At 41.1% G+C, this 27,606-nt stretch overlaps 2 pseudogenes; both read right to left on the bottom strand.

The window, feature by feature from the left end:
* Nucleotides 1–849: 849 nt before the first annotated feature.
* Nucleotides 850–9,061, bottom strand: LOC140699549 (cyclin-dependent kinase 16 pseudogene; annotated as a pseudogene).
* The window catches only part of LOC140699166 (cyclic AMP-dependent transcription factor ATF-5 pseudogene), an 82,454-nt pseudogene continuing 63,191 nt past the window's right edge, over nt 8,344–27,606 (bottom strand).

Raw genomic sequence — 27,606 nt, 5'->3', positions numbered from 1 at the left:
TTCTCTCAGTTTTCCTTCATCTGAGAACACTTTAATTTCACCTTCTTGCCTGAGGTCTTTTTTACTAAACATAGATTTTCAAGCTCTGTTTTTTCAGCAATTGAAAAATATCATGCCACTTCCTTCTGTAGTTTCTGGTTAGTCATTCGAAGTGTTCTCCTACAGGTAATGTGCCATTTTTTTCTGATTGATTTCAATATTTTTCTTTGACTTTAGTTTCAACAATTTGACTATGATTTGTCTAAGCATGGAATTTCTTTGAGTTTATCCTGTTTCGGGTTTGTTCAGATTTCTGAATCTATAGGTTTATGTGGTTTGCCACACGAATGAATTTTAGAGATGTTATATGTTGAAATATATTTTTTCAGTACTGAACTTGTTCTCCTGTCCTTCTGGGACTCTGGTGGCAAGAATGTTATGCCTTTGCTATTTTCTCACCGGTTCCTCTGGCTCTGTTAACTTGTCTTAAATATCTTTTTCCAGGTTAAATAGTTTCTATTGATCTATTTTTCAGTTCCACTGACAATTTCATCTGTTATGCACTTTGTGCTTTTGAGCTCATTTAGTGAGTTTTATACTTCAGTTATTTTATTTTTCAGTTCAAATATTTCCTTTTGATTTTTTTTTTAAGGAGCGATGAGAGCTTTGTTAGCACCCAGCAGACAGGCCAATGGGTGGGCTGACAGGCCAATGGTCAGGTGTTCGCACAGGCAGCAGGGGACAAGTGGGAAGGTGAGCATGCGTCAGGTAGGTAGGCAGGCAGCAAGCAGGAAGGATGCAGCTGGGGGCTGCCCTGTGAGGGGTGTGGCATCCCTCCAGCTGCTGCCTGCTGGGGCCTCAGTCTGTGGCTTAGAACCCGGTGTCCACCACCTGGAAAGCTGGCCTGCCTTAGTCAGGCATTGATGAAGACCGAAGCCTGGCCTCCTTTTGTAGCTGGATCTCCTCTCGTGCAAACATGGAAGTAGTTTCAGGAGGTTTGTGGATGCGCTTCCACAGACTGAGGAAGAACAGAAGTTTCATGGCATCCTCTGCGGAGAACCAATTGCGAACTTCAAGCTGCAGCAGCTTGGTGAGGAGGTCAGCCCCGCCGCTGTCAAGTCTACAGCAAGGACAAGGGGACTGGGGATAGCAGTAAGTCTTGAACTCTTCACTGAAGAGGATGCCTGGCCACGTCCCCTCAGTTGGGTTCCCAAGACGCGGAAGATGAAGTGCAGCTGTTCCTCCACCGTGGATCCCGGGAAGAGGGGCCGGCCCGTGGCCATCTCATAGAAGTTGCAGCCCACACCCCACATGCCAATCTGAGAGGGTAGTCCGTGGACCCAAGCAGGATGTTGGGGGCCGGTACACAGCGTTACAACCTAATTGGAGTAGGTCCTCATTGGAACAGACTCGGCCTGGGCCAGGCCGAAGACGGCCAGCTTGAGCTCTCCTCTCTCGTTGATGAGCAGGTTCTGGGGCTTGACGTCTCGGTGTAGCACCTACTGCCGGTGGCAGCAGACCAGGCCGCGGAGCAGCTGGAACAGGAAGAGTTTCGCATTGTGCATGTTGATGACGTTCCCACAGCCATCCGGGTGCTGCGTCAGGTCCTTGTCCAGGTACTCAAAGACAAGGGTGAGCGACTTCTCTGAGGATAATGTCGTGTGGTGGGATGATGCTGGCATGTTTGAGGTCCTTGAGCAGGGACGCTTCCCAGATGGCGGTGCAGGGCGCCCCCTCTTCGTGTTCAGTCTGATCTCCCTGGGCGCCACAAGGTTGTCTGTGAGCTTGTTTTTGCCTTTGCAGACGGTGGCATATGTACCCTCTCCCAGCTTGTCCAACTTGATATAGGTCTCCAGTTTCCCAAAGTCGATCTCAGGCAGGCTGACACGGCGGAGGCGGCAGCCGAGGGGCTTGTCAAAGACGGGGATATTGGAGTCAACTTCTCAAGGGAGCCATCGGGCAGCCGGATGGGGGCTGCTAGTGATGGGCGCTTGTTGACATCTTCCGTGGAGATCTTGCACGGGAGTGGGGGTGGGGTTGCGCATGCGCACCCTCCCTGGTGCCTGCCCCTCACGCGAGGGCTCGGCGGAAGCCTGGTCTCTCTCCCCGGCCGACCCCACCTTCCAGTCCCCGTGTACAACCTCTGGTGCAGAGCTGGCGGGCCGCGTCCAGAGCGGGGCTCCCCGGGGGCAGCACGTGTGGGGGCCCCTCCACGGTCACCGCCGCCGCTCTCACCCAGGCCAGTCTGTTCAGGGGCACCACTGGTCTTGTCTACACCTCGGCCCCCTCGGAGTGTCACTGACAGCCGCCTTTTGATCCTCTTCAGCCTATCCGCGGCAACCGGCGGGGGCGCGCGAGCCACCTCAGCGCCGCGGGGCCGGCAGGGCGGGCTGAGGCCGCGCGACCTCCTTCCCCTCCTGTTCGCCGCAGGCGCCCGTCCCAGGGGTCTTAGGCGTGGCTGCCGGGCCCGGGCTGCCGCCCTCTGAGGAGGAGGAGGCGGCGGCGTCCCGCTCAGCCGCCCCTGCGCTCGGCCGCTACGGGCGGCGGCCCCGGGCTCCTCGGCGCCGGCTCGAGTCTGAGAGCTCGCGGCGGCGTGCGCTTCAGGGCCGACCGCTGGCGGAGACGCGGCGGACCCCCTTCTGATCCTTCTTTATACCTCATTTCTGTCCTCCAACCTATCTATTAATTTTAGGAGTGCTTGCAATTTCTCGTTAGAATATTTTAAATGACTTACTATTTTAAAATCTTTGTCAGGTAATTCTAATAACTTTTGTCATGTAAATGTTGATGTTTGCTGATCGTCTTTTCCCGTAAGAATTGAGTCTCCTGTTTCTTCATATGCTGAGGAATTTTGGACTGCTATATCATGCTTTCACACACGGAGGTTTTTTTTTTTTTTAATCCTTTGAATAAAGTTGGTATGCTTGTTTTGGCAAGAAATTTACCTGGTTAAATTCAGGCCACAGGTTTCAGCCCATCTTCTTTGGCTCTGGGTTGAATGTCAATTCAGTTTCAAAACCTTTGCAGAGCTATTCAGATCTGCCCCCCAAGTGCACGTCAAGCGGCCGGCTGGGTCTGACCAGAAGTCTTTCTGATAATCAGGTTTTACAAGTCTTTATTATACTGATTAGTATCAGGTCCAGTCATGCACACAAAGTTTGGGGTTAAATTTTCTAAGATTATTTAAAAATTTACTGAGATTTCTTTCATGAGGTCTCCCCTCATCGTAACCTCCCCAGTACACTTCATGTCCCTGGAGTACCTCTTTCAGGTTCTGTATTCAGAAGCACAGGGCCTTATTCTGTGCTGCTTACATTTGTGACCAAGAGGTGACAGGACCAGAGGATAAAAAACAGGGTAACTTTACCAGAGATTTGGTGGTACTTTAAATTCTGGTCTTCTTTCCAGTTGTCCTGCTGTTACTCAGATTGCAGAGTCCTCTAACAGCTGCTCTGTGCATTCTGTCTCAGAGCTGCACTCAGTGGTACAGACAGGGTGGAACATGTTTTCTCCAGCTTACCTGGAACTGACTCCCAGAATTATTTATTTACTTTTTATTTCTGCATATTACCTGCACCCAATCTTGGCCTTCTAGTTTCTGAATACTTCTGGTCTTGACTCATTTTCCTTCTTCCCCATTCAATGCCTAATACTCAGTCACTGTGTTATTAAATGACATTAATTCCTTTTATTTGGTAACTGCTTTGCCTAGCCTCACTCCAAGTTCAAAGGGCAGGCTCACTGAGATTTGGGGGAAATGCCTGGTAACTACTGTCCTGCGTTGGTTAATTAGAACATCAACAAGATTACAATGCAATATTTTATGATTTCCCATTGGCATGTTTCACAGAAAACATTTTCAAGTTGAAGTAAATAATGGAAAGAAGTACTCGCTAACAAATTAATTACCTGTTAGTTTATCACTAGAGTGACTGGCAAGCTAGAAAATAAATTTATTACTTTTTATCTTAAGCTGAAGTAGACAGAGAATTTCTGTGTGCAGCTCCTTACACGTGGTGTTCAAGGATGACAAGTTCCCTATGTAGAAGCCCTGGGAACTTCTCTGAAAATGTTCCAGCACAGTTCCCACTAGCTAGTTCTTCTCGTGGCCCTCAGAGCCAGCTACACACAAAGTAGGGAAATGTAAATAAACTTCCTCTTTCCTCTCTCTTCTGCCTCTTCAGACTTTCTATCTCCACTTCCTACAAACATCTCAATTCTAACAAGCCCCTCTTTTGAGCTTACTTCCTGCTAGATTTATTTAATTATATTCCACTTCATTTCTGGATGTAAAACAGCCTATTATTTCCTCAGCTTCTTTTCCCTCACTGCTAATCTTCTTGAAAGACTGGCATACTCTTCCCAGAAGAGAACTGGAATGATGTCAAAGGAATGAAATATTATGTTGGTTCTCAAAGTGTGGTCCCTATACCAGTAGCAATACAGCACCTAGTAACTTGTTATAAAGGCAAATTCTTGAGTCCCACCTATAGAATCAGAAACTCTTCAGGTGCAGTCCCACAATCTGTGTTTTAACAAGCCCCCTAGGTGATACTGATGTACACAAAATTTGGGAACCATTGTAAATAGAGAGTTAATAATGGCCTGGTACTGGTAGAATGAAGGGGAAGGGTGTGGTCCGCATGTGGGTTGCTTGTCAAATTGTGAGGACTTATTGAATTGGTTATTCCATGCTTGAAATAAGTCTTGTCACTAGCACCCTGAGTGGCTGTGCGAAGTGCAGGAAGGGAAAGCAAAGTATAAATGGTGGGTGCGAAGGGCTGACAGCACCCAAAGTGTCTTTCATCTCTGCCTTCTCCATCTGGTGACCTGCAGAGTGTTCTCCCCAGCTACTGTGAACACTTTGGCAATTATTCCAAGGGGCATTTTTGTAATAAAAACCCACTCATTGTTCCTCCAGGGTTTTTCTCCTTCAGTGGCCCTGGAAGCACTAGGCAAACACATTTTTAATGGCCAGAATTCACAGATATGGTATTATCCTCCTCTCCATGTATGATGTCAGTAATCCACTGAGACATCCTGGCTGGCTTTTTACAGTCCTTAACATCACATAAATTTTGATTCAGCCAAATAGGTTTCCTTAACATAATACAGTTATTTCAGTATTATAAGATAATCATAAATCTGAATCATTATGTCTTGTGATGGACACAGAACTATATGTTGCACCATAATTTATAATTGAACAAAGTTGGTTCTTCTTAACAAAGCATTCTTTGATATCACTGAATCATCAAGAGAAATAAGGAAATGGTGATTGGCTAAACAAAACTTCTATTGTAAGAAAAAATCTTTCTTCAGAGAAATATTGAGCAAATGGAATATATGTTCATGACAGTACTGAAATTGACCCCAGCAATCCTACATTGGCGTTTCCATCTAAACATCATGAAAATACAGGATAAAAAAGTGTGTGTGTGTGTGTATATATACACACACACACACACACACATACATATAAATAAATACACTACAATTCACTATCAATAGAAACACCAACCCCTGGAAAACACTCAATATTTTCTGGAAGTTTCCTCACTGTTATCAAACAAGAGATAAATTTATTTGAACATTAGTGTCAGGGAGAAATTTCTGTAGTTAGCTTGTAAGTATCTATGCACTGTGCACTCTTCTTCCCATTAGAGTAGCAGGAAGAGTTTTACAATGGGTAATTTTTTTCACAAATATATGCTCACAACTTAAAAGTTGATTATAATTGACCCTTGAATAATGCAGGAGTTAGGGGCACTAATCCTCCTTGCAGCCAAAAGTCTGTGTGTAACTCAGAGTTGGCCCTCCATATACTCGGTTCCTCCACATATGTGGTCCCCCTTTGGTAGACTCAAGCAACCTCAGGTCATTTGGTAATGTACTATTTAATACTGAAAAAAATCCCTGAATAAGTGGACTCATGCAGTTAAAATCCACAGTGTTCAAGGACTGACTGAATAATGCTTTGTTTTAGAAGATAGTCTTTATAAATAACAAACTTTGATTTCAGTTTTTGTAAGTACTTTATATTTTTAGAAAAATTATGTATTTGCTCATAATTTATATTAACATTTTCAGCTTGTTTTATCATTTATTTTTTCCATTTCTCTTTTTTGGGGGCTGTGATTTACCTTTACTGAAAAGACACAGTTGGTAAGTTTAAAGTTTGATGGGTTTGACAAATATATACACCTATGTAACCACCACCTTAATTAAGACACACAGCATTTCTACAACAAAAACTGTTCGCTTCTCTCTTTTCCCAGTTACTGCCTTGCACCCAGAGAGAAAAACCGCTGTTCTGGTTTTCATTATCATATATTAATCTTGTCTTTCAAATTTTATATAACTGGAATTATATAATACGTACTCTTTGTGTCTGGCTTGTTTAACTCTGCACTTTTTGAGATTCCTCTATGTTATTGTATGTGTCAGTAGTTGATTTCATTTTATTACTAAGTTGCAATTAATTTCCACGACTAATGACTTTACCCACCTTTTCATACATATTTTGACAGTCATTTATTTTCAATGTTGAAGTATTGATAGAAATATATCCCCCATCTCTGTATTGGGCTGAGTGGTTTCTTACTGAATTATCAGTGTTCTTGATATGTTTTGGATATAAGTTCTATATCAGATATGTGTTTTGGAAATATTCTCACGAAATCTCTGGCTTATCTTTATTTTCTTAAGAAGTTTTTGCAACAGGCTTAAAATAACAAAGATTTACTACTTCTCTATTCTGTGGTTTTGAAACCTTGGTGATTTTCCTCCTGGTCTTGCCTAGGGTCACTTCTGTGGCTTAAATGGAAATGAAACACCCAAAAGAACCTACTTGTGAACCTAGAAGTTGACGCCATCACCGTGTGTGCCCCAAGGAGGCCTCTCCTCTTCTAGAAAGCTAGTGTGAATTTCTGCAAAACTTGGAGGCCTCAAGATCCTAAGAGAGTGAAAGCAGAAGGTGTGATGCTTCTGAAGTCCCAGTATCAGAAGAAATGTAATATTAGTTGTGCTGCATTCCATATTTACTCCTTTTATGATTCATTCTTCACTCCTGGTATTTCAAGTTTCCTTCTGGTGTCACTTCCCTTCTGCCTGAAGAACTGCTTTTGGGAATTTTTATGTGCAGCTCTACTGGCAACAAAATTTCTTAGTTTTCATTCATCTGAGAATGTCTTGACTTCACCTTTATTCTGGAAGGACAGCTTTGCTAAATGCAGAAGTCTGGAGTAATATATTTTTTTTCTTTCATTGCTTTAAAAGTGTGCCACTTCCTTCTGGGTTCCATGGTTTCAATTGAGATAGCTACTGTTCTTCCTTGTAACTAGTTCACCTTTTCTCTTTTACTACTTTTGAGAGTTTCCCTTTATCTGTAGTTCTCAGAAGTTTATTTCTGGTGTGTCTTGATATGTATTTCTGTTTGGGGTTCACACAGCTCCTTGTACCTATAAATTTATGTCTATTATTTCTTTGAAAACTATTTCAGTCCCACATTTTTCTCTTTTCCTTTTGGGACTCTGCTGATACAAATGTTAAATTTTTTGTTATTTTTCTACAGGTGATTCCCTGTGATTCTATTAACTTCTTTCAGTCTATTTTCTCTCTGTTGTTCAGTTTGGGTTATTTTCACTGTTCTGTCCTGTCTTCAAGTTCCATTATTATTTGCCCTGTGATAGTAATTCTGAATATTGATCATTGGCCTCTCTGGTGGCTTTTTTATTTTGGTTAATGTAATCTTTAGTTCTATAATTTCTATTTGATTTTTTATATCCTCCATTTCTTTGCTTAGATTTTCTATGATAGATTAGAAAATCAGTATTTATATTAATTGATTCGGAAAGATCATCAGGAGATGCTAAAATTAATGGATAAATGCTTGAGGAAACAGGGTTTATACATAGTGTCAAAGTTTTGCCCCAGAAAACAATGACTAATTACTTATTAATTGATAAAGTACTTACACATATCAGTTAATAAATAAAAATACTTATTAACTAACTTTAAAGTGGAGTAACCTCACTGACATCATCTTAGCCAAGTGACAAAAGTTAACATCATCAGTCAGAGACACATGAATATCATGGGTCTTTGTTATGTTGCACTGAAAAGACCACAGGTTGACTTCTTTAATATTCTGGCCCAAAATGCATACGCTTAATCTGTTCATACAAAAATATAAAACAAATCTAAATCAAAGGAAATTATATGAGATGAATGACCAGAACTCTAAAAATGTTAAGATCATAAAAGATAATCAAATATTAGGGAAATCATTCCAAATTAAAGGTAACTAAAAATATATGACAAATAGATGATCCTGAATTGGATCCTGGAATGGAGACAGAAGGGTGAAAAAGAAGTCCATTTTTATTTATTTGTTTTGTTTCTTTGTTTTGTTTTTGCTATATAGAACATGGTTGGGAAATCAGAAAACCTGAATGGGTCTGTGGATTAGATGGTGGTACTGTATGAATACTAATAATGTCCTGATGTTAATGGCTGTGCTGTAATAGGGGAGTGTGTTAGTCTCCTAGTACAGTCATAATTTACTGTCAAAATATTACAGATTGAGTTCCTTAAACAATAGATTTTTTTCCAGAGGAAATGCTTCATTTTATTTCCACTCACAATTCCCCAAAAATGATCAGTCCCTACCCCTCCCTCACCTTGATGTGGCCCTCTCCCCAACAACTTCACACAACACTGATTTTCTCCCAGAGCTAAAATGAACACCCAGTCACCAATTATGGCTGTTCTCCACCCAGCCCACCTCCCCATCTGCCTGTATATCCACCTGCTCTGCGAACTTGGCCACCTTTTGGTTCCATCCCCCAAATGTAGTTCCCCAAGGTCACCTGGCTTGTTTGGCTTACATTCTATGGGCACCATTCTTAGAACTTTTCTTGGCTTAGTCCCCAGATGGTTCCCCTGTCCTCCTATGCATCGTCATTCTGCAGAGCTTCCTGGCCTCATTTCCCTATTTGGGAGACTAAGTTTCCAAGATCTCCCCTGCTCCCCAAGTTCCCTGTGGGGCTCTGTTCCTCAGCTGTTACATATGGATGTACATGTTGACTGAGGCCAAACATGCCTTGATTCTGGGGAGAGAAGAAGGGGGCCAATTCAGAATGGACAGGAGAGGAGACAAGGATCAAAGGGGAGAGAGAAAGGGGGTGGGAGGAGGGATGGAGGGGTTTGACGGGAAGCTGGATGGAGGGGGATGGCAGCGGGATGGACCCTCCCACCTCAGCCCCAGAAAGACAAGGGAGCCAGAGCGGAAGACAAGCTCCCCCTACCGCACAAAGCCCCTGCCTGGCTAGCTGTTCCGAGTCCCCTTGCTTCAAGCCTTGTACACTTAGATGAGCAGCCCCTTGACATACTGGATTTCCCTCTCCGCCTACTCAGCCGTCTCCCTCAGCTCCTGGTTCCGCGCCTCCAGCCCCTGGCACCCGCCCTCCAGGGCCTCGCCCTCTGGGCGCTTTCTCTGCAGGTACTTCAGAGTCGCTGACGTGTTCTGGTCCCTCTCCTTTTGCTCATGGTCCCCGTGAGCGGTGGCAGGATTGGGGTAGGGGGCTGGGCGAGAGGGTGGACGTGGACAAAGGGGTTGCTGGGATGGGGGCCGGGTTGCCAACCCAGAGTCCCCTGGCCCAGCCTCCCTGCAACAGTAGATGGCTAGCAAGTCAAGGGTATCCAGGGCAGGGGCCTGGGGGAGGTCAAAGGTGAGAAGGGGAGGGGCGGTGGCAGCAGCGGTTTCGGACTTGGGGATGATGGTGGGAGGAGGGAGCATCAAGGAAGGAGTCTTCCATCTGCTCAAGTTCCTTTATAGGAGGGAGACCATAGCTTCCAGATCTGGAAAGATGAGGGGAGGGCACCTGAGGGCAAGGGGGCTCCAAAGGGGGAAGGGCTGTGAAGTCGACCAGCTCGGTCATCCAATCAGTGAAGCCATCATCTACCAGGGGATCTCCCCAAACCGGAAGCCCGCCCACCAGGGCTCCCCCAAGGACCTCATAGGGGCCCAGGGGGGCAGGGGCCGGGGGGGGTTTCCCATAGTCCATGAGCCAGCCCAGCCCGCTAGCTGGGACCAGGGTCCTGTCCAGGTCCAGCCTCAGGGTCGCCAGGAGTGACATGGCTGTGGTGCGGGTGCTGGGCACGGATGGCAATGAAGGAGGCTATGCCAACAGCTGGGAGGAGATTCTGGAAGTTGCTCAGCTGGGCGAAAACAGGCACCAAGGCAAAAGTGGAGGACTCCATGGCTGCAGAAAGGAGAGGCAGCGGCGGTCTCAGGTGAAGAAAGAAGGCAGGATTGGCGAGCACAGGCACGCAAGCGTGGAGACTGGCCTGGGGCGCAGAGGGGCCGCAGCCGCAGAGCCATGGCCGGGGCTGTGAGGCGGAGGTGGTGTCGTGGTAGCAGGAGGAGAGACCTTCATCTGAGGATGGGGAACGAGGCAGCCCCAGGGACTGGGAACAGATATAAACAACAGAAATTTAATTACTCACTGTTCTAGGGGCCAGAAGTCCAAGATTAAGTTGCCAGCAAGGCTGATTTCTCATTAGACTTCTCTTCCTATTTTGCATCCATCTTATTGTGGCCCCAACAAGCCCTTTCCTCAGTGAGCATGGACGCTCCTGCTCTCTCTTCCTCCTCTTATAAGGTGTCAGTCCTTTTGGATTACGGTCCCACATTTATGACCTCCTTTAATCTTAATCGCCTTCTTAATGGCTGTGTTATCAAATGCAGTCACGCTGAGGGTTAGGGATTCAACATATGGACTTGGGGGAAACACAGTTGAACCCATTACAAAGTGTCCTTGGTTTTAGGAAATAAATACACACTAAAATATTTATAAGTAAGAAGACAGCATGTTTGCTATATAACTTAGGGAAAAACTGGAGAGAATATAAAAATAAAAAGTGATAATATCTTAACAATTGGGGAACTGAGATGAACTGTATATACTTCTTTGTACAATACTTTCAACTTTACTGAAAGGTTTCAATTATTTCAACATAAAAAGGTAATGGAAAATGACACATAGATTTCTCTCCATCCATTGCTTCTACCAAAAGTGATCCAATGCATTCAGATTCTCAAGCTTTTAGCTTTATTTTCATATACAAGCCATGAGCTTATAGAAGACAAGCCAGTCTTACCAGTTTACCCCAGGTTGCTGAGCAGAGAGTATAAAGCCAAGAGGATGGACTTAGTCATTGAACTCCTCCCAGAGTTACTTTTCTATCACAAATCAAATGGCTTCCTGAAGCTGGATCCAACTAAAATGATATGTTTTTCCATTGGGCTATTTATCTGTTCTTGCACAAATTGCCTAATTGTTTAACTTTGTAAGTATTGACTCTTGTATATTCTCTAATTCTATTGTCTCTATACTCTTTATGGTAATTTGTCAAGATTGTCTTGGCCATTCTTGGTACTTAAACTTCTGTACAAATTTTAGAGTCAGCTTATTAATTTCCATTAAAAAATACCTGCTGGGATTTTTATTGCAACTGCATTGAAACTGTAGATCAATTTAAGAAGAACTGACATTTTTACAATACGGAATCTTTTTAATATGTGATTATAGGATGCTCTGCCACGCTGAGATAGTCTTTTATTTCAATAATGTGCTGTAGTGTTCTCTGTAGAGGCTTCACGTGTCTTTTACAGATTTATCCCAAGCTATTTGTTGTATTCTGATGAGACTATGACTACTATTATTTAAAATTGTTATTTTGTAATTTTTTTGTTGCTACATATAGAAATACAATTGGTTTCTGTATGTTATGTATCAGGCAACTTTAGTAAATTCACTCTTGGATTTTCTTTATAAACAATATCATCTGTGGGGTTGAGAGTTTTATTTATTTCTGGTTTTATATATTTTTCTTTACTTGATTTATTACAGTGAGTAAGACCTTCATTATAAATTATAGAAGTGGTACTTGTCTCAGTCCTAATCTCAGGGGGAAGAATTCAGTATCTCATCATCAGATATGATGATTCCTTGAGATTGTTTTGTTGTTGCTGTTACTATAGTTCAGATTAAGGAAATTCACTTTTGTCCATATTTTACTAAGTATTTCTTAAAGAAATTTTTTTGAGTTATAGTCAGTTTACACTGTTGTGTCGATTTCCAGTGCAGAGCACAATTTTCAGTTATACATGAACATACATATAATCACTGTCACATTCTTTTTCACTGTGAGCTACCACAAGATCTTGTATATATTTCCCTGTGCTATACAGTATAATGTGGTATCTATTCCACATATGCCTGTCAGTATCTACAAATTTCAAACTACCAGTCTCTCCCTTCCCACCCCCCACCCACCGGTAACCACAAGTTTGTATTCTATGTCTATGAGTCTGTTTCTGCTTTGTATTTTATGTTCATTTGTCTTTTTCTTTCTTTTTTCTTCATCTTTTTTTTTTTAGATTCCACACACAAGCGATCTCATATGGTATTTTTCTTACTTTTTCTGGCTTACTTTACTTAGAATGACATTCTCTAGGGACATCCATGTTGCTGCAAATGGTGTTATGTTGTCATTTTTATGGCTGAATAGTCTTTCATTGTAGAAATATACCACATCTTCTTTATCCAGTCATCTGCTGATAGATATTTAGTCCGTTTCCATGTCTTGGCTATTCTAAACAGTGCTGCTGTGAACTTTGGGGTGCAGATGTCTTTTTGAAGTAGGGTTCCTTCTGGATATATGCCCAGGAGTGGGGTTCCTGGGTCATATGGTAAGTCTATGCCTAGTCTTTTGAGGAATCTCCATACTGTTTTCCACAGTGGCTGCACCAAACTGCATTCCCACCAGCAGTGTAGGAGGTTAGGATTAGGGTTAGTTTTTTTATTAATGAAAAGGTGCTAAATTTTATGAGATTCTTCCCCCACATTTGCTATAATTATGTAGTTTTCTGCTCTTCTTTCTTAATATGGTAAATTATATTGATTGACTTTGAATCTTAAATCCACCTTTTACTCCTTGGACAAAGCTAACTGTATTAATATTTAAAATATGCCTTATTTGATATGCCAATACTTTCTTTGAGGCTCTATGTTTCTATATTTATCAGGTGGATTATTCCATAGTTTTCCTTTTTCTGGTAATATTCTTGTCAAGTCTATTATTAAGTCTACGATAAGACTTTTTTAAGGTTAGCATGTGATCAACTTTGGTAGATGTTCTATGTGCACTAGAGGATAAAACTACTGTATGACTTTTGGATGCAGTGTTCTATGTGTAAATGTTTAAATGTATGGTTTAAATATTCTATAGCATTACTGATATTTTTGTTCTGTCAGTTACTGAGAGAGTTCTTTAAATCTCCATTTATGATTTTAGATTTAATTTTAACTTTGAGAGCTGTTGCTCAGTATATTTTTAGGTAAATTTAGAATTTTGTGTCTTCCTGTTAAATACAATCAATAAATGGATTCACTGAAGTTGCAAGATACAAAATCAATATATGGAAATCTGCTGCATTACTATAGGCTAATGAAAAACTCAAATTGAGGGAAATTAAGAAAACAATCCCATTTACAATTTTATCAAAAAGGATAAAATACCTAGACTAATATTATCCAAGGATGTAAAAGACCCTTTATATTTAAAACAATAAGACATTGATGAAAGAAACTAAAGAAGACACAATTAAATGAAAATATATTTTGTGTCCATGGATTAGAAAACTACTATTATTAAAATGTCCATAGTACTGAAAGCAATCTACATATTCAATTCAAACTTGATCAAAATCCCAATGGCATTTTTCACAGAAATAGAACAAACAATTCTAAACTTTGTGTGGAGCTATGAAAGACCTCAAATAACCAAAGCAGTCTTGACAAAGAAGAACAAAGCTGGAGGACCATGAGACTTGATTTCAAAGATACTATAAAGCTCTACTAATCAAAACAGTATGGAAAAGCAACCTACGGAATGAGAGAAAATAATTGCAAATCATGTATCTGATAAGGCATTAATATCCAAAATTTTGCCAAAGAATATGTACAATTAAACAACATGTACATGAGAAGATGCTCAACAGCACTAATCATCAGGGAAATGCAAATCATAACCACAGTGAGATGCCACTCACACCCGTCAGAGTGGCTTTTATCAAAAAGACAGGAACTGGTATTGGCAACGATGTGGAAAAAAGGGAACACTATGTGCTGTTGGTGGGAATGTACATTGATACAACTATTACAAAAAACAGAATGGGGGTTCCTTAAAAATTAAAACTAAAATCACCATATGACCCAGCAATCCTACTTGTGGGTACATTTTCCAAAGAATTACAATCAGGATCTGGAAGAGGTATCTGCAGCCCATGCTCACAGCAGCAGAATTCAAAACAGCCCAGATGTAGAAATCTCCTAAATGCCCATCCACAGAGGAAGGAATAAAGAATGGGAGATATGTAGGTATGTGTAAATATACATGTAAATATGTGTATGTGTGCATATATATATATACATAATGTGTATCTAATTGTGTATGTATGTGTATGTATGTATGTGTAATATATAAAGTGTATATGTGTATGTATATATATATATATTTGTTATATTATATATATATAATTATGTGTGTGTGTATATATATATATATATATATATATATATATATAAATATAATTAAGCCATGAAAAAGAATGAAATCTTGCCATTTGCAACAACATGAATGGACCTTAAGGAAATTATCCTAAGAAAAATTATTCAGATAGAGAAAAAAAAATCATATGATCACACTTAAATGTATAATCTAAAATTTTAAAAAGAAGAAAAAACAAGCTTATAAATACAGAGTGGTGGTTGCCAGAAGCAGAGGGTAGGGGTGTGAGTGAAATGGCTTAAGGGAGTCAAAAGGTACAAACTTTCAATACCTCCTACACTGTTGATGGGAATGCAGTTTGGTGCAACCACTGTGGAAACCAGTATGGAGATTCCTCAAAAGACTCAAATAGACTTACCATACGACCCAGCAAGGCAAGGCAATTTAAGACAAGACAAGACAAAAGACAAACATCAACTGTAATGGCCAAGGTCAGTTCTGAGAAGTTGGACTTGCTTCCTTTGTTTGAGATTTCAATGCAAAATAATAAATCATTTCTGCCTGGTTGGAACAACTTACTTCAAAGTAAGAGTTTTGTTACAAAGTTCTGCTTCTCCTAAAGAAAGTAGGAGGGCTGACAAATGAAATGGAGGTAGAAGCTGCCACTCGCACCTTCACCAAACACCCCCTCCCCATGGTAAGTGTAACAAAAGCAGCAAAGTTGAATATTAAATAGTAAAGAAGAGCAGGGGCAGAGGAGGTCAATACGCACAGCCTCACTCGGGGAAAGTGCCTGGTTCAACACCAGCCAAGATGCAGCAGCATGCTCTTCTTGGTCCAAATTTCTCATGGCCATCCTTGCCATACAGTGCAGCTGTCACTCACACTGCAGCTCATGAATCTTGACCTAACAGCTCTGACAACCGGTCCTCGAATGCTGATCCTGCTGATGGAGAACCTTCCTGTCTTCTGGTTACAATCCTACTCCACAGAGTTCCTGCTGAACTGCTGACAATAACATGATGACAAGATTCCCAAGGTCCAGCCTCCCACCTGACTCCCAGGGTAGTCTCCATTCCTGAAGCATCTCCAGCCAGTGTCTATGTGCACTCATCCTGCAGGTCTCCGAAGATTCAGTTTTCCCCTAACCACTGAGGTCTCCTGGAGTACCTCCAAAATAAACCCACAACAAGACAGCACATCTGGGCCTAGGAAAGCACCTCCAACATATCCTCCAGAATAATGGTTCCTCCTGGGCTGAGAGCTCACTGAGGAAGTACACTTGGGACATCTGGCCCCACTGACAGGATTTCCAACTTTGTAATTTTTTGAGCCTTTACTACACTTAACTTCATGTTAATATACAAAGTAAAGCAAAGCAAAACACAGCACCCTTCATTAATTCAAATGTATTTTGCTTTGTGGGTGTGATAACATGAACCCTCACGTCTCTGACACTTATTGACATACCAGACTGTGAAACCAATGTTTAGCGGTACACACTGTGGGAAATGCCGGTCTGACGGCAAGACGGTGGTCAAGAGGTCAAAGACCTAGGTCTGGCTCTATGTCTGTGTGTGTGACTTAGGGCAACTTTTATATGCTGTGTATCTCTTGTCTATAAAGTGGGGAAAATAACACTTGTCCTAACTGCCTCATAGAGGAATTGTAATGGATACAATTGCTTCAAAAAGCATAGAGTACACGTGTGAGATTCTATGATGGTGCCCAGGGTAGAAGGGCACGCTACCTGAGAGCTGCAGGCTGCCCAAGCTTCCTAGTGTAGGCCACAGCTGTCCCCGGTACCTTGGGAAGCCCAGGTGCTCTGTGAACCATGAAACATGCCCTATTCTTCTCTGAAGGACGAAGGAGACGCAGGCTCTCCAAGCCAGGCTGGGCTACTCAGGACAAAGCAGGGCCTGCACGGGCCCCTCTCCCGACATCTCACAGCAAGAGCCCACATCAGTATCTTCAAAAATACACATGGCAGAGTTACCAGGGGAGAAGGGGCCCACTCAAATTTCATTTCCAGACCTCTTCCACCTCCTAAATGCTTCTGTGAGAGGAAGGCAGGCAAGCAATGTACAGGAGGAGGGAGAGAAGGGGAGGAGAAGGTAGGAGAGTGTGGTAGGTTGATTTGCTCAGAAAACAGCAGAATGAAAAAAATGACTGTTTCCTGAGATGCTGGTCAGGAAAACACTCCAGCCCTGGCCGTGACAGCACACACTGTGTCAACTGCGCTGTGAGCAGGGGGACAGTTTCCAGGGTCCTGGAAACAGAGCCTGGAGGACAGGAACCTGCACACGGGCTCCCCAGATCAGCACATTGTGCAGCAGAACTAATGCAGAACCAGACTGGGCAAAAATAGCATCGAGGACTGGACAGTTTATTTATATACCACATGTGACAATGAATGTCAATTATGACGGCCTTGAAACCTCTGGTTCATGCTATTTGTAGCTAAAATAAATAGTGACCTTTATTACCAGTTATGTGAGATCTTTATGGTCAATTATTTCTTTTACAAGACAGTCTCAATGAATATAATGATGTCTCTTGATGGTGAAGGCACTGGGGGTTTTTATTTTTATTTTCTAGCTATATGTGTCTTGTTTGCTGCTGCTAAAAGAAAGAGCGTGTATAACTTATAAAATCAGAATGAAGCTACTTCCTTGATGGGGGGAGACCTATACTTACTACTTTTTGATGCATTCATTCAAAACATTGATTTCCTCCCAAGTGTGTGTATGACACACACACATACACACATATAGATACTTACATAATCAAATAAGATGAAGTCACAAACTATATCCTAAGATTTTTGTTTTTCCAGGAAACAATAGTTCTTTTTCTTAAGCAGGAAATGGAAAAAAACAATCATTTGATGGTAGTTTTACACAAAACCAGTAGATCATAGTGGCTGAGGAACACAAGCCTGTTGTCAGACAAACCTGGATTCTAACCCACTGCTGGCACCTAGTGAACGTGTGACCTTGGCTGCATCACAAACTCTCCATGCTTTAATCACCTCCTCTGCAAAATGAGGATAATCATCATCACTTCCAAGGTGTTTTATAAGGATTAAAATGAGATAAACACACAAAGCACCTATAAATATAAAATGTGAAGCCCACATCTAGCCTCTGACTCCAGGCAAGTCAAATGCCATGTGACCTCATGTTCCCACCCAGCACCAATTTGAAGAGAACCCAGTTGTGGTATGTTTTTTAGGCAAAACACATCCAGGGCACTGGGTCTTAATGTTTATCCAACCAATATTAGCAGTAGCAACAAGAGATGCTGTCACTTGAAGGTGAAAGTCATCCAGGGCACAATCAAGCAAAATAAGTTCATCCAGAAGCTCAAGGACCAGAGCAGGACTCAGCCGTCACCTACACACACACGCACGCACACACACACACACATAGGGTGCTTTAGTTAGGCAAGACAGGGGCCTTGCTGGGATATTGCCTGGGCACCAACATTTTGAAGTCCATCAGGAGAGGGTGTTGGGAAAAATTAGAAAAAGATACAAAATATAATCAAATGTTTGGGCACTTCCCTGAAGAAAGCAGAAAGGGAGCTGGGCTTTCCCAGGGTGTAGTAAGTGGCTGGAGTGGACTGAGCACCACTGAAAACCTTAGCCGGGTTTTGTGACCCCCCCTTCCTTTATCTTGGGTAAACCCAGAAGACATAATGTTTGAAGGCAAAAAGGTGAACAAATATAGAGTGCAACAGCCTTCACACTTGTTGCTGAAACACATTCCTTCACCTTTCAAAAACAATCATGAGAACTTGCGGAGGGCTGTCCTAGTATAATAGGACAAATCGTGTTTAAATTGGGAAGCCAGCTGCTCCTTGATCAGTCATCCTTTTATCATCAACAGAACTTTAATTAGCCCCCCTCTGCTTCCTATTTTATGCCACAGACCTTAACTTTCACTTGTCTGGAACCAAACTGCAATAACTACACCCATAGTAATTAAAACAATGAACTTTTCAGACAACATGCAACTAATTCTCATTAAGTTGACTCTGGGCTATTCAAAATAGTGCCTAATTCACATCAACTATTTTCCCATAAATGACAATGTTCTATAGTAAAATTTCAACAGAAACTGTCTCCCACCCACATCTTCTTGCATGTTTTCCAGTAAGAAGGTTTTCAAGCTGTCTGGCTTCCATTTCCTGATTTTACTCATAAGTATGGGACCATGTCAGGTCACATGGTAACAATGGACAAATTTCAAAAACATGTTGACTTAAAAAAAAAGTTGCTGAATTATACCCATTGACAGCATTTATATAAATGTAAAGGGGATGTGACTATGTAGGATTTATGGACCCACACAGTAAGCCAAGCAGGGGAAAGGCTCCTCTAAGAAAACGGGCCCCCAACACCCCACCTCTGAATCAGTGACTCTGGGGAGGCAGGAGGGTTTCCAGCAAGATGGGGGATATTTGTTAAAACCATGTGGAGGCACGTGCTCACTAATTATATTCGCCTTTGTGATTTTCTAGATGTTGGGGCTATTTCATCAAGTTGTTAAGAGAAAACCAAATGGAGGGTGACAGCAGCCAACAGGGAAGGAGAGTAGGCACCCTATGCTTTCTGACCCCACCCAGGCACATGCCCACCTGAGAGCTGGGGTAGCAGGGCACATGCCACCCCCAAACTCATCCTTTGAGAAAGGCTGATAACCATACATGTTCCTCAAGGGCAGGGGCCCTGCTCCCTCATCTTGAATCTCCCCATGCTAAGGACCTGAAATGTGAATATTATTTGAGTCGATCAACATCTGTCAGAAGAGGATTTCTTGTGCTGCTATTTTCTAGCCCAATAACCAAGCACGTTGGGTCAAGTTCCCTTTCCTGAAGGAATCTGAAAAGATGAGTGGGTTACCGCTCCAGACTAATGACCAGCCTGTTGAAAACTAAAGCCCTAAAGCCCCTGGTGCAGAGGTTGGGATCAAACAGGTAAGGAGTGGGGCCCAGACTCCCTGTATTAGGTCATAACAGTGAGAGTCACCAGGCTTGGGAACACCGGGATTAGCTCCATGCCCCACATTTCTTTCAGTTCTCAGATTCTAAGAAAATCACTCACCTGTGTTATTACATACAGATTCTGGTTCAATACAAGGGCAAAGTCCCAGAATATTCTTAACAAGTACCTCATCTGACAGGCAAGTTTGAGAAACGCTGTGTTAGGGTGCTTTGGGGTCATTAACACCAAATAATAAAAGGCTACTTATTGGTATGATTTTATTTAATAAGTAGCTAAGAAAGGATGTTTACAAATATAAGGTTATGGATAAGAGCCAGTTTGTTCTAAGATCAAACTTTAAATCACCACTGTTTTTCAGAAAGAAAAGCAGAAGCATCATTAGTGAATGAGGACGTGTCAACCTCACCTTTCAATTTCCTGGAAATTTCCACCCCTGCTTTCCTATTTAATATGTAGTATTTCCTTTGGACACACACACAACCAACTTCACAATGCAGGCTTTACAAGATCACTGCCCCAGATACCAAAAAGCCAGCCAGGGACTCAGTGGGGGGAGCCCTGCTGCAGCCTGACTGCACCCACTTCCATGGCTCCTGCTTTGGCAGAGAAAGGGTAATCATGTCTTGTCAATCACTGATGTCACCTCAAATTCCTTTACATTTCTGACAAGCCTTCTGACACAGGGTGGAGATGGACTTCACATTTGCTTGAGGAAATTAACAGTGCAAGGTACTTTCATGGGATCCAAGGCTCTGCACACAGCGGAGCTGACAGGAGGTCAAGTGAGCCTGACTCAGGTTAATGCAGAAGGAAAGGAGCATGAAATCCCATCCGGCAATTCCCATGGGCTGAAGGCAAAATCTGTATGACAGAGGTGCCTAGGTAAGTGCAAAACTATCCTGGCTGGTCTGTCACATCAAGGTTCACACCACATCAAACATCTTTTGGAGGTGTTTAGTGCACACGTTTAATAAGTTCCATGTTTGAGATGAGGCCAATCCAAAAAGGGGCTCCTTTCAGGGTGTGCCCAAGTGATCTGTGAACCCTCCTCCCCATCCCACAGCCAAGGGCCAGTCCTCCACATATGTTGCATCTGCTTTTCCCCTAAACCCAAGGCTGCTGTGATGTGAAGTTCTTTAAAGAATAAAAGTGGGAAAGCCCTCAGGCTAAAAACTCGATTACAATCCATAAAGTAGTGAAATCAATCAATGAGGCCAGCTTTTTTTTTTATTAATGAAATAGGAAACTTGTCTATTTTGTAAAACTATCGCACCTTGTGTGTGCACATGTACACGGAGTCATACTGGAAAATGGGTTTCTTACTAAGTATCAGACTGGGGGAAAAATGAGAAAGCCACAAAAACAGAAAGAAAAGTAGTACTTCCCAGAGGACACGCTTCCCTCTCTAGGAAAGTCCTAGTGATGAATCCTGAGACAACGGAGCATGGCTCCACCCCCAGGTTCTCTGGAGATCTCCCAGCCTGTCAGGGAGCCCCCACTCTGCAGGCAACAGAGGGGCCTTCTTCCCTGCTCCTCACAAGGCGGAATGACTCACCGTCCAGACAGGGAAGACTACGGGCTGGGAAAGCATGGTGTAGTAGCGTGTTTTTTGACCAAGTAACTTCTGGGCGAGTTACTTTCTTATCAAGAGAACAAACATGGTATGCCAAGCCTTCGCAGAAAATCACAGTATGATTTTAAAGAAATATTACTCAAGTCTCCATCTTTCCTTCGTGTGGGTGCAGAGTCAGCACAAGGAAACTGTGGCTCAGGCAAGTGAGAAAAAATGAATTTAAATTATGTTTACAAGTCAAGGAAAGGAGAAAAGAAGACATGCTGAACAAATCCTCTACTGGAAACATTGCTAAAGTGTTTTGGAACTGAAGATTATGCCACCACTTAAGATATTTTTGTCTACTATTTTGCCCAGCAGATGACAAAACTGCATCTAGGATTGAAAGAGCAGATTGCCTCAAGAGCAAATGACAATATTTGTACCAGGAGTGTTGGCAGCCAGCGGCACAGCTGGGTTTCTGCACAGCAATCTTCAAACTGGGGCTCCAAGAATAACCTCACCTACTGCACCAATGCTAAAGTGCTGAATCCAAAGTCAGAAGAGCTCATTAGTCCATATTTTTTCACCACCTCCTTCCCAAATGCACGTGTACCTGCCTGACCTCCTCTGCCTGCAGAAGGCTCAGAATGAAGAAGAAAAAGAGAGTGAGAGCAGGCCAGAGTGACAAGGTCCCCAGGCATCAACAGGAGTGAATGGTCCATTATCCACAGGATGCAGGAACACAAAAAAGATGGAAAACTCCAGATGAGCCAGTTACTTACATGAATGGTTTTAATCTGCCCCTGCAAATACAAATTGAAAAATATTTATCCAAATTTCATCTCCTCTCCAAGGCTGGGTACCTTCATAAAATAACATTTTTATTAAAAGAAAGACTCGAGAATGGAGGGAGGAACTTGTACTAACCATAATAATTACTAGAATGATCCCAAAGGCAGTCCTTCTGCACCTATAGCACAACTCACTAGACAAAAACCAAATCTCTTTTAAGTGCTTAAAGAAAACAGCCACCTTTAAATAAAGGAGCCAGCACTTCCTTGTCTGTACTCACTGACTGCCAATGACGATGCGCTGGTCTTCCCCGTGCCTCTGCAATTTCTACCAAATGGTCTGGAAAGGCAAATTAAACAGAAGTCTTTGCTTAAGGAGACATTAATTATGAAACCCATCCAACTAAAGTGCTGTAGCTGGCATTCATGGCATCCTTTCCCTGTCTTTGAAAATAGCCAGGGCTTTGGCAGTGGAAATGGGTCTCTTTTTTTTTTTTAAATTTTACTGAATTATCATAATTTTACAACGTTGTGTCAAATTCCAGTGTAGAGCACAATTTTTCAGTTATACATGAACATACATATATTCATTACCACTTTTTTCTTTTGCTGTGAGCTACCACAAAATCTTGTGTATAATTCCCTGTGCTGTACAGTGTAATCTTGTTTATCTATGTTGCATACGCCTGTCAGTATCTACAGATTTTGAACTCCCAGTCTCTGCCTTTTCTACGTAGGCTGACCTCCAAGCAAATCATAGGGTCTTCCACGCCAAAGAGAACAACAAATGGACAAACTTTTTTAGATTAGGACATTGCTTTTCAAACTACATAATGCAGAGTACAGAATACTGTATCATGCTCCATATCTCCACATCTCCCACAGTGCAGAAGGTCCAGAGTCTCACAAACTAAATTCAATTAATAAAAGGCCAGGGGTTCAGGTAAACAGAAGCCTACATTTACATAAATGTTAATTTAATCCTAGAGAAACCAAAAGTGGAGGATTAAGGGAGAGCTAAAACTCCCACCCTTCCTCTCCAAACCATCAGTGTGCTCCTAAGACAGGCTCTGCTTATGACTCCCTGAACTATACTTCTCAGGAAGGTCAGGTGTGCCTGGAGAAAGGACCTCTACCTTCATTACCATGCCTTGACTCAGCTGAATCTGGGTAAGCCAAGTGATGTCAGGAGTAAAACAAAGCTCTCTGCCTTCCTTTTCATTTTTCACTGAGTTAGCTAAAATCCCAGTGAAAAATGAGCATGTTAAACCCTCCACAATCCTCACTAGCAGAAGCAAACAATGGTCACAGAATCCCAAAATCCAGGGGGTAAAATACTTTTAAGCTTTGGAATACATTTTCATCCTTATATTTGACTGAATGTACAAGATTTGGGGGGAAATTTACTCCAAGCCAGAAAGTCACACCAAGACCCTACTCAAAAACAGCTGGGATGCTCCCTGGTGGTCTAGTGGTTAGGATTTGGTGCTCTCAAAAACAGCTGGGAGGCAGTACGATTATTCCCATTAGTCATCAAATCTCCTCAACCCCCACTGGTAGAAGGCACCAGCCTAATAAGAGCAGCCTTCAGCCAAACCCTCTCTGGAGAACTCAGAATGAGCAAAGGAGCCTTCCTCAGTAAAACACAGGGCAGGTCCCTCATAGTCAACGAGACAGTGGTTTGGAAATCCTGCTGATGCAAACAGCCCATGAGTCAGTCAGGGGAGATCATCAAGAAATGACTGCAAGAGTATCTGGCACTAAAAGGAGCCTCAGACACTCCCATCCATTCTCGTACAGTTCCAGACAAATCTCATTAACTCTACACAAGAGACTGGCATGAAATTTACATTTTCTTCCCAGTCAAGGCCTTTCTCACCAACAATGACGTGGAATTTTTTTTAAAAAGTTACATAAGCACGGTTAGTATTATTTTTAGAAACAACTATCATTTCCATTTTAATTTACTTAAAATTCAAAACTTTCTAATAATAGAAAGTATTTCACTATCACTTAAACCGGAAGTTGCTGCAAAATAAAATACTGTATTTCAGAGTCAAACTCAAGGATCTGCTTTGTAAAAACAGTCAAACTCAAGGGTCTGTGTTGTAAAATATTTGGTCTTCGTTACTCTCTCAGCGTTCAATTTGTAAAAAGAAACATGTTCCAGTCTGGTTAATTAACAAGTAACATAAGTCACATAATAACACTGTTGCCTCCTAAATAAATCAGAATGATTAACAGAATCCTTTGAGTTTATTCTGTTTCAGAACACATTTCAAACCCACCAAGGTGACTCTAACTCGAAGTTAAGAAAGAAGGAACATGCTTCCCTGTGTCAGCAACAGAGGTTTGCAGGGCAGCCACTGTTCCCAGGCAAGGGGCCCGGCTGTATAAAGCAATGTGTATTGTAAGATTTAAAACAAACACAAAACTCAAGAATAGTTGAAGTGGAGTGGTGGTGTAAAAAGAGGTATCCTAACATTAGCAACTGTGTTTGGTTTTAATCATGTGGTTAACTCTTTAACACAATATAAACAATTTTTAATGGCATTTAACATCCTAATAAATACAACAGGTGATGGAGAAAATTCAAGGAACAAGTTTATCATCATGTTATTTAAGAGCAAATGCCTGGAAAGAATCTAAATGTTCAACAATATGGGAGATAAAATATTAATAAAGGTATATTTATTCAATTATGCAGCAAATAAAAATTATAGGCTCAAAAAGTCTGTTAGAGCACTAAAAATTAATGTGTAAAAATGTTCAAATAAATAACTTTTAAAGTAAAATATATTTTTAAAATAGCATACAGAGAGTTTGGTGAGGGAGAAGCATTGCTTCTCTACAATCTGAGCTCTTTTCTAGTTTTAGTAACTGAGAGTACTGAGTACATGCCAACTTTGTATCCTGCCTTTTAATGGTGACTCACCTTCCCCCTCAAGCCCACTCTACCTGAATCTATTCCCTACTTTACCTTAACTAAGCACGGCAATAACCCTGTCATATGTGGCTAACACAAGGAATTCTGCAACTTTTGAGGCAAATCCTGCAGTCTTCAGTTTTGTGGGCAGGAGAAAAACCAATGCTTATATAGTTTAAATGTTGGAAATAGATGAAAGTTGGGAATATATAAATATTTTTTTAAATGACAAGACCACTTATCTTCTACTGGCCTATTAATCTTTAGGACAAGATTTAAAGAAGCCAGAAGAAAGTAGAACTAAAATCAACCAAAAGCAACATAGTCCTCTTAATGTGGGGAGTTGCACTGAGCATAAGGGTAGCCACAGCCATGATCCCAGGGTAAGAGACATTGCTCCAGAGAATGGCAGCTGCCTAGGAATCTTCCTTCTGGGTCTTGATCTCTTGCAGTGGTTAATCAGACATCCTGAGATACTCTGGAATAAGTGAATGCTCATTGAAAATGGCTTTTGAAAATCCCTTGAATCTTTATCCCTGAAACCTACAAAGAGTAAGAATTCAGATTCCTACTAGCCTCAATGTACTTACATTAAAAACAAACAAACAAACAAACAAACAAACAAGGGAAGAGGATTAGGCAAAATGCAATAAAAATTGTTACTGAGAAAAAAAAATCTAAATACTGATGGACCAGTTTGGGAGTATCAGGCAAAGAACAGAATTACGTTGAGCAATACCTCAGAAGAGTCTGCTAATTATAAACCAAGAGGTTAAATGATTTGTCCAAAGCCACATGGCAACGGTGACTAAAAACTTCCTGAAAGTAATTTTCCTTTTATAATGGAATGAAGGAACCCATCATTATATTTTCTAGGTCAAGGTGCTTGTCGTGTACAGTTTCACAGAGCCTTCACATTTTTTCTTTAATTTTATTCATGTCTTTTTCATTCAGCAGCTTAGCTGAAGAAGCATCTTGCTCCAGTTCTAAATGTCAGATCATTAGATCTAGGCTAGCTCTATCAAGATCCATGTTCACAAGGCACCTACTCAGTAAGTACATGAAGGCAGCTGCACAAAGGGACATATTCTTCAATGGACAAAAAAAAAGTCAGCAATTATTGGTAATTTCAGGAGATATGATCATTTTGAAATTTGTTCATATTTTAGAAACCTTGAAAATGTTTTACTCAGTAAAACCTCCCTCTTTAAATATTCTAGGGAAATGTGAATTTGATAAACGCATAAATAGAGGACCGTTGCTTAAAATTTTCCTTTCTTCAGAACTTCCCTACATAAATGCTTTAGCTTTGGGGCATTTATGTGGAATTACATGTTTTGGGGGCCATTCTGTGCTAAATGAGTTTACAAAATATTTTTTCAGCTATATATAATCCTATGTTAAAATACCCTTCACTCTGTGTTCTTTATGATAGAGTAACATCAAATTTCAGTTTTAAATCAATAACTAAATAAAATAGTAAAAATGTAAAATCTACATCAGAAACAGCTATTTTTTATGTAAAATAAACACAGCTGAGTTTGTGTCAATATATAAAACTAGGACAGCTCAAATCAGCATATTCAGACTCATTTCTTTACAATAAACTTATCAGGTCTGGCTGAAGCAAGTAATTTTTAGAAAACCATTAATATAATGTCCTCTCAAAATCTTTCAGATCAGGTAGAGTTAGGACCCTCTGCTTATAATAAAATCTACACGTATTGAAGGTGATGTAGGTAAGAATTAATATAACAAAAAGGTCTGTGTTGCGATATTCTAACATATGGGATATTCTGTACTCAACACTTCAATGCAGAGAAACAGAATTAACTATCAAAAGATTTAAGCTTTGAATCCTCAACATTCGACTAGGTAACTAAATTTACAGAGCAAAATATTTTGGGAAATTAAAATGCAGTAGGCCTTGGGAGATTTCCTTGAACAAAAATATAATAAAGCCACATCAAAATACCACTACTGACCATGATTAGTAATGATTTTTTTTCATTCCAAAAATGTTAAACCCAACTTTTATATGTATGCTTTACTTTTAAGAGAATGTGTCAAAATCATAATGAAAATGAGGAATTGATTTTTTTCATAATGGGCTATATCCTATATTCAACATCCAGACAGATGTTAAAAAAATTTTTTAGTATCTTTTTATTTTTTTTCTATGTTATTAATACCAAAAGCTAGTAAAACATTTTTTCCAGTATTTTTTCATTAGAGAAAATCAATACTTACAGAGTTAAATTTCTGGTATGGTATGTTAGCTATGATAACTAAGTAGTATTTTAATAGTATAAACTGACCAGTTAAGGGAAAAAAGGTCATGAGAAAAAAACCTTACAAAATTTATTAAGAAAAAACTTCTGGAATTAAGCTCTAAATATTTATCAAATAAGACTAACTCAACCCATAATTAGGAAATACTTCTAGATGAATGATTTTTTTTTAAATATCCAAATAAAGAAGGATTTTAAAATAATGCTTCTCAATCCCAGGAACTTCAATACCTGATGATGCTGTGACTCATCCAAGGTTTTAAAGAACACAGCTAGCATTCCATGTGCTCTTGAATACATTAGAAAACTGGGCATGGCACATTTAGTAGACAAGCTCATAACACTAGAAGAAAAGAGACTAGGTTAGGGGACTGAAAATACCTAGTGCATTAGTTTTTTGTTTGCATAGTACCAAAACAAGCAAAAGGACACGCGGTGGGGTGGGGGTGGGTGGTATCAAAGCATTGCCCATACAGATC

This window comes from Vicugna pacos, chromosome 11 (assembly GCF_048564905.1).
Source record: "Vicugna pacos chromosome 11, VicPac4, whole genome shotgun sequence".
In the NCBI taxonomy this organism is placed as follows: domain Eukaryota; kingdom Metazoa; phylum Chordata; class Mammalia; order Artiodactyla; family Camelidae; genus Vicugna; species Vicugna pacos.
The sequence above is the reverse complement of the archived record's forward strand: the minus strand, read 5'-3'. Positions and strand labels throughout refer to the sequence as shown.